General features: G+C 35.8%; 1 pseudogene; it reads right to left on the bottom strand.

Annotated features, from left to right (window-relative positions):
- Positions 1-431: 431 nt before the first annotated feature.
- Positions 432-8,886, bottom strand: part of LOC100616743 (uncharacterized protein C6orf136 homolog) — a 44,517-nt pseudogene continuing 36,062 nt past the window's right edge.

Genomic DNA, 8,886 nt, shown 5'->3' with positions numbered 1-8,886 from the left:
AAAGAAAAATAAAAGGCTAGAGAAACAGATAGAGTTTATCAGCCTCCTGTGTGGAAAAGAGAGTGAGGGAGGTGTTACCCACAGCTTAAAATCCATAATGTAAAGGATGCACATAAACAGAAAGGATAAAAGGAACCTTGGGACGAGGGGAGATTTCTGGGAGATGAAGTCCAAAGTATACAAAATTTCCACTTATACATAGGTCACACACATGCAGAGGAATCATATTAAAGGTTCTTACATCCTCACTTCGTTTTAATGTGTACATGTTAAATTTCACAGCATGAGATGGAAATAAGGCAGGAAGGAAAAGATGGGGAAGTAGGATGAATGAAGAGATGAGGCCTGCTATAACCTCTCCACTCCAGTGAATCCCATCCCCTGTACATACATAATGTGCTCAGTGCAGCCTGTAAGTCCCCCAGCATGACTCAGGCCTGTGCCCAGGTTCCTCTCATTAATATTCCGCCTTTAGGATGTAGATGTAAGCTAGCTTCCTCCTCTGGCTCTACCAAGCCCAGGGCTCCCAGAGCTCCTACCAGCAATTCCTTGACAGGCATTGGAGGTGAATGTGAGGGCATCAGTTTATCCAGGCAGTTACAATAAATGAGTTTATTTTGGAGTTTAGGTAGAAAATAGAATATGCATCCTATGTCTGGTAAAGTTCATCCTTGTCCTGGTGGTGGAAGTGCAGGAAGAGGAGATGGGTAGGCAAACCCTCAAGCCACCAGTGTGCCTGCAGTATGCAGTCTTCAGGATGTTGGCTTACCCTAAGGACTTCCAGCTGCACCTGAGCAGAATAATCCCTGGCCAAGAATTGGCAGAGGGTCAATGATAGAATATATCATGTGTGGCCTTTGCTTCAAATGTGCAGAATCTCTCTGATGAATTCCACATCAGATGAGTAGAGGTTGTAATTGTGGGAGGGAAGAGACAGGCTAGGGAGCTCCTGCCTCAGTTTCTCATTCATGATGGCTAGATTTTCCTCCATGCTGTGGGTCTCTGAGGGAGTGGCAGGAGCAGGGTGAGGACTTTTAGGGACCTGGAATGACATCAGAGTCCCAGGATAGGGGCAAGGCAATTCTTCAGAGAGGCTTCTAAGCTCCTCCAGGCTGCCTCTGTGCAATCCTAGCCCTGGTCCATCCTCCCCCTTCCCAGAAGGAAGAGACACTCAGAAGACCTGGGTCTGAGGAAGGGGCTGTTGGGAAACTTGGGGGAAGAGCTGGATGGAAGGGAGTGAGAGAGGAGGGAGCTGAAGATGTGGAGATACACTGTAAAACCCAGTGGAATTGCTCAATGGCTACAGGAGGGGGTAGGGAGGAGGGGAGGAAAAGAATATGAATCATGTAACCATGGAAAAATATTGTAAATTAATCAAATAAATACATTTAATTTTTTTAAAGAATCTCTGGGAACAGAGAATTCATGGTCTCCTGCTGCTGTCATCACTATTAACTTCATGATCCACACATAGTGTTTCTTCTGCAACACAGTCCATCAGATCAACCCCTGCCCAAGAGTAGAACTTTCTTTTTATCCTTATTAAATGTCATAGGATTGGAAAAAAATGACTCTTGCACTTTTATTGAATATGCTAGTTATAACTCAATTTACCAAACTCTAAAAAAATTTTTAGAAGGGATAGTTAGGAGATGTTGATAAAAATGTTCCCTTTATACCATTATCAGGGCTTTGCCCCAGAATTTACATGTATGTTGAATTGCTTTAAAAATTTTTTTCTCCCTTCAAAAATGTTTCTAGTCTTTACTATCGTGAGCTTATGGAAAAAAATTGTAGTGGTGTATGGATAAATGCATAGGTATATCATTATAATTATTTTGAATACACATAGATATATACTGGATCTCTTCTTTAAAAATTAATATAGATTGTTTTAAATCAAATTTCTCTTTCTAAGTATTGCTGCTGAGTTTTATTGGAAATATATAGAAATTCTGGTGATTTATGTGGGTTTACTTTGTGTCCTGTAATTTTGCTAAAATTATTAATCATTACAACTAGTTTTTAGTTGATTTCCTAGAATTCTCTAAGTATATCATCATATCCACAAAAAGTGATAGTTTAGTTTCCTCATTGTCAACTTTATTTCCTTCAATTTCTTTTTCTTCTCTAATTGCTAAAGCAACAATTCTAATGGTCTTTCACTTTGAATATTAACTTCTCCATCTTGAGCACTTTTAAAATAAAGGCATTAATAATGAAAAAAATTTAGAGCAGAATAAGGATTTATACATAATTTTTTTGGATCCATGGTCAGCTCTCTACCCACTATGCTTTCTTGTTTTCTCAAACATATTTCTTATGAATCTAATGAACCAAACACTCTGCTGGGGAAATACAAAGTTTAGATGAGATATTTTCTCTAACCAAAGTGTTTTCAGGCCAAAAGGTACAATACTTTTCACAAAGTAATTTTTTGATAAATATCTATTTTTATTGACTACATACATGTGGCAGCTAAGACCAGTTCAAATAGATTTTGTGTCAACATTTTGTTGCCAAAAATTAGCAAAAGGTTCCTTCACTCTCCAGTATCTCTAGTCTATTAATTTTTGTTTCTAGGTCCTGTCCTTCTAGTTGTCAGCTAGGTTTCTAGGAGCCCCAAGTTTGTCCCTGTCCCTTGGGAAATTGCCTTAAGGGAAGTCCCAGACTGACCTTGTTTCAGACTGAACAGATGGATCACCAAGCATCCATTAAGCATCCAGAGTAGGAGTGATAGAAATGCTCAAGTCCTTAATCACCCTGGTTGTCTTAGAAGTTTCCCCATCCTAGCAGAGATCCATTCCCAAGAAGACCAGCACCTGGCTGAAGCCATCCTTTTGTGTCTATTGTAGTTTAGACCATTTCTTGATACCTCAGCCTCTAGCTACAGCCTCTTTCCCAAGCCTGCTTGCCACCTGTCAATGTACGTTTGTTGTACTTACTTCCCAAAATGTATATAAGTCCTCAAGTTCTATTATTCATTAGAGAATCATCTGCACTCTCCCAGAGACTACTCTCCGAGTCCCAGAGTTATGGCTCTGTGTAGAAATAAGCACTTGGCTCTATGTGGTGGCCAAATATTTGAGCAATGTCTCTTGTCCTGATTAAAAATTTGGTCTTACTACCTTAGTGGTTCTGTACTTTTCCAATTTGACACAGGTCCCCATAAATCCTTCATCTGTGTCACAAAGAAATAGTCATTAAAAATCTTTTGTGTAATAACATGCTAAGAATTTTGAAAACATGATGACCAATTATCATTTAACTATTGCATGAACACATATATTCATTAGCCCTTATTCATGTAAATAGAAATATCTTACAGTATTTTCTTCTATTGAAAAGTAGGTAAAATTAATTAAATGGCAATTCTTCTGACAGAAATTTTATGACTGAGGATGGGGGAAAAATGAAAGAAAAATGGTCCTTCACTTCCTAATTCTGAAAGTCAGGTTTCACTATATATTATAGTAGGCTACATTTGATTACCATAACAGCATCCTCTCTGGGAGCTTATTAAATCCAAGTGTCATTGGAATCAGCATTTCTTTTCTTAACAACATGACTTTTCAGGCCTTAAAAAATCTGTGATGAAAATTTTCTCTAATCTAAAACTTCTTATACATCTTTCAGATAAGTTTAGAGAATTTTTGCATCTTCTATTGCAACAAAGTGAAAGGCATCTTTGTTTCACATGGAGATAAATTCTTCTATCCCTCCAAACTTATATTCTTAAAGTGAAAACAGATAGACATTAAATCCCTTTTGAGAAATTAACTTCTTCCATATGTATTTACTCTTAGTTATAATTTTTTGATAATTCAGACTAATTTGCTTGCTGAAGGATCACTTTCCTAAAATGTCAACATTTTTAATGACAACATTAATATTAGAAATATAATAGTCCATGGTAGTATGTATGTCTCAACATCATATAAGAATCTGATTAAAAAGAAATGAATAAGGTTCCTAAGAAAGGATAGTGTTTTATTGAGTGAATAATATATGGTTGAAATATAGATCATAGCTTTTAAAGCTAGAAGGGACATTTGGCAGTCATCTGATGTAATCCAGTCCTTTTCCATTTTTCAAAAGAAGCACTAAAAGGCAAAGAGATTACATCAGTTACCTGATGTCCCTCAGATAGTGAAAAGACAGAATTATACCATAAACTCATGTTCTATGACTCCAGATACATTATATGTTCCAATTCACTACAATATCATTACATAGTATAAAATGTAATTGACTTCAAAATAAGGCCAATTCAACCATACAGTGAAATTTAAAGAAGTGTTTGTAAAGAAATATCTATTCAAAGAAGAAAGATTTACTGGGTACAGAACCCTGTGGAGAAGGACTCACAGAAATCTCAAATTTAGATCAGTCAGTGCAGGAGGCCTGCTCTTTCTGAGCTTATTAGTTAGACCAAAAGGTATATAGTGAAGTATACTTGCTGAATGTAAAGTGTATTCTTGAAGCTTTTCCCATTCTTAGATAGAGGGATTGACTTTTAACTAAACTAAATGTCTTTGCTAGGAAACTCAGAAAAGCATATATGGTAGATAGATAGATAAGCAGGTAGATGATAGAGAGATATAAATGGATAGATGGATGGATGGATGGATGGATGGGTGGGTAGATGGATGGATGGATAATACAGCAGAGTACAGTGATCTACTCCTTTTAATCCTTGAGTCCTTAAACACTGAAAAATGAATGGATAAAGTAATTATAGAAAAAATAAAGTATTAAAGAAAATGACAACAATGAGACAACATACTGAAATTTTGGGGATGCAGTCAAAGCAATACTTGGAGGAAAATCTGTCTGTGCATATACATGAATAAAAGAGGAGGGGAAAGAGATTAATTAATTGGGCAATGAACTGGGGGGGAATCTAGATCAAAATGGAAATCCAGAAAATCAAAGAAGAAATTAATAAATTAAAAAAATAAAACTAATAAATGAAGTGAGAAACTTTTTTATGAAAAAAAAAGATAAACCATTGGTTAATTTGATTTTTAAAATATAAAACCCAGTTACCATGAGAAAAAAAAAGGTGAATGTACCACCAAAGATGATGAAATTAAAGCAATTATTAGGAGTTATACACTAGTGATAATGACAGACTAAATGAAATGGATAACTATTTATAAGAAATAAAATTTGCTTAGAAAAACAGAGTAAGTAAAGTATTTAAATAACCCTGTCTTAGAAAAATAAATTGAACAAGTCTTCAATGGGCTCCCCAAAGGGGGGAAAAACAACTCTAGAAGTAGATGATTAAAGAAACATTAAAAAACAATTATTTATATCAATTACTTGAAAAATGTAGCTCTATAAAGATCCTTTTATGACACAAATAGAGTTTTAATATTTAAACCAGGTAGATAAAGATGGAGAAAGGAGATCGACAAATTTCCTTAATGAATGTTGGTGCAAATTTTTTAAATACAGTACTATCAAGGAAATTACAAGAAAATATGCAGGAAAACTCTCAGCATAATTTACCATATCAATAAAATCATGATAGATTCAGAAGTAACTTTTTTATAAGATATAACATACATTCCTATTTCAAAAAACAAAAAAAATTGGAATAAATGAAAACTTTGAAAAAATAATTAGAATTGTCAATCTGGAAAAACACAGAACCACTAAAGTAATAAGCAAAACCAAGCCTTTAATCAAGAGAAGAGACAGGTCCATAATAATCAGAGGCCACACAGGGACAAAAACTAAATACCACAGAGCATTGAACCCTCAGGGCTCTGGGGACAGTGTCTCTGAGAGGATCACCCGGCTAGGTGATTCTCCAAAGAATAATAGACCTTAGGAACTTATATACCTTTTAGGGAAATTAAGTACATCAAACAAACACTGACAGTTTACAAGCAGGCTTGGGAAAGAAGCTGTAGCTAGAGGATGGGGTATCAGAGTGACCTAACTTACAAAGGGTACAAAAAGGATTCATTGTAATAATTGCAAACTTCCAAAGCTCCAGTAACCATGAAAGTGCTACTAATTGGAAGCAAACAAATTAGTAAGTACATTAGTAAATGAAGGATACCCTAGGGGCTCCAAAGAGTTAATATGCTTCCAAAAAATGAGCAACTTATCCATACCCACTGGTGAAATCAAACCAGTTATTAGAACCTCTTAGTACTAACCCTGCAACATGGTTATGCATCATGGGATCATAGATCTAGAGGGGGAAGGGATCTCAGAGATCATCTAGGCATCCCCCTGCCCAATTCCATAGATGAAGAAATGAATGCTCATTGAAATCCAGTGATTTACTCAAGGTGATGCAGCAGGTGTCCAAGACAGGACTCTTTGATCCCAAGTGATATAAGGAAAAACTGCCCAACAACAATTTAGAGCAATTGGAAACAATTAGAGGGAGCAGAGGACAGAAGACCCATCTTCATATTTATTCAGGCATAGCCTCCAAGACACTTGTTGAGGATGTTTTAGGTATGGAGGGATGGTGTGACTTCTGAAGCTCCTGTACCCAAGAGACTCTGGTGGTATTATTTCACCAATGTGGCTGTCTCAAAATGTATGTTTTTACAAAGTATGGAGGGTAGCTATGGTGCTTCAGTGGATAGAGAGCTCAACCTGGAGTCAAGGAACACAAGTTCAAATCCAGCCTCAGATATGTACTAACTGTGTGACCCTAGATAAGTCACTTAACACTTAAAGCTGTGTACCTCAGTTTCCTCATTTTTAAAATGAGCTAGAAAAGGAAATGAAAAACCACTCTATTATCTCTGCCAAGAAAACCCCAAATAGGGTCACAAAGAGTTGGATATGACTCAACAACAACACAGTACAGAAAGAAGGGAATAAGCTTTTAAAGAAGAGCCTACCATGTGCTAGACACCATGCTATGAGCTTTTACAGTTATTATCTTATTTAATTTTTATAACAGCAGTAAGAAAAATATTGTTATACTAATTTTACAGCTGAGGAAACTGAGGCAATCAGAAATTGTTTGGGATCACACAAAAATCCTGACAGATGCTATTATACTCACTCCCCCCACCCTTTTTGAAAAATATAATTTAATTAATTAATTTAGAATATTTCCCCATGGTTATATGATTCATGTTCTTTCCCTCCTTTCCCACAACCCCCCTACCATAACTGATACACAATTCCACTGGGTTTTACATGTATCATTGAACAAGACCTATTTTAATTATTTTCATCTTATTGATATCTGTAGTAGGGTGATCCTTTAGAGTCTACATCCCCAATCATCTAACCATGTGGTCAAGCAGTTGATTTCTTTTGTGTTTCTATTCCGATGGTTCTTTCTCTGAATGTGGATAGTGTTCTTTCTCATAAGTCCCTCAGAATTGTTCTGAATCATTGCATTGATCCTAATAGAGAAGTCCATTACTTTCAATTGTTCCACAGTGTATCAGTCTCTGTGTATAATGTTCTCCTGGTTCTGCTCCTCTCACTCTGCATCAATTCCTGGAGGTTGTTCCAGTTCCCATAGAATTGCTCCAGTTCATTATTCCTTTGAGCACAATACTATTCCATCACCAACAGATAGCACAATTTGTTCAGCTATTCCCCAATTGGAGGGCATCCCCTCATTTTCCAATTTTATCTTGGTGTAGGATGTTGATCCATACCCAATGTCTCCCATTCTGTCTTCCAATTTTCCCAGCAGATTTTTGTCAAATAGTGTATTTTTATGACCAAAGCTGGTATCTTTGGGCTTATCATAAACTGTCTTGCTGAGGTCACTTATCCCAAGTCTATTCCACTGGTTCTTCTTTCTGTCTCTTAGCCAGTACCATACTGATTTGATGATCACTGCTTTAAAGTATAGCTTGAGATCTGGTACTGCTAGGCCACCTTCCTTCACATTTTTTTTTTTCATTATTTCCCTGGATATTTTTGATCTTTTGTTCTTCCAAATGAACTTTGTTATATTTTTTTCCCCTAATTCAGGAAAAGGTTTTTTGGTAGTTAGATGGAAATGGCACTAAATAAGTGAATTAGTTTGGGTAGAATTGTCATTTTTATTATGTTAGCTCATTCTACCCAAGAGCAATTAATGTTTTTCCAATTATTTAGATCTGGTTTTAATTGTGTGGAGAGTGTTTTGTAGTTGTGTTCATATTGTTCTTGTGTTTGTCTTGGCAGATAGATTCTTTAGTATTTTATATTGTCTAGGGTGATTTTAAATGGAATTTCTCTTTCTAATTATTGCTGTTGAGATGTGTTGGAAATATATATAGAAATGATGATGATGATTCATGTGGGTTTATTTTGTAACCAGCAATTTTGCTAAAGTTGTTGATTATTTCTACTAGCTTCTTAGTTGATTCTCTAGGATTCTTTAAGTAGACCATCATATCATCTGCAAAGATTTATAGCTTGGTCTCCTCATTACCTCTTTTAATACCTTCAATTTCTTTTTCTTCTCTAATTGTTACTGCTAGTGTTTCTAGTACAATGTTAAATAATAGAGGTGATAATGGGCATCCTTGGTTCACTCCTGATTTTATTGGGAATGCATCTAGATTATCTCAATTGCAGATGATGTTTGCTGATGGTTTTAGATACATACTGTTAATTATTTTTAGAAAAGGCCCTTCTATTCCTATATTTTCTAGTGATTTCAATAGAAATGAGTGTTGTATTTTTTCAAAGGCTTTTTCTGCATCCATTGAGATAATCATGTTTTTTGTCAATTTGCTTGTTAATATGGTCAGTTATATGGATGGTTTTCCTAATATTGAACCATCCTTGCATTCCTGGTATGAATGCTACCTGGTCATAGTGAATATCCCTTGTGATGACTTGCTGGAGTCTTTTTGCTAGTATCCCATTTAAGATTTTTGCATCTATATTCTT

Source organism: Monodelphis domestica, chromosome 6 (genome assembly GCF_027887165.1).
Source record: "Monodelphis domestica isolate mMonDom1 chromosome 6, mMonDom1.pri, whole genome shotgun sequence".
In the NCBI taxonomy this organism is placed as follows: Eukaryota; Metazoa; Chordata; class Mammalia; order Didelphimorphia; family Didelphidae; genus Monodelphis; species Monodelphis domestica.
The sequence above is the reverse complement of the archived record's forward strand: the minus strand, read 5'-3'. Positions and strand labels throughout refer to the sequence as shown.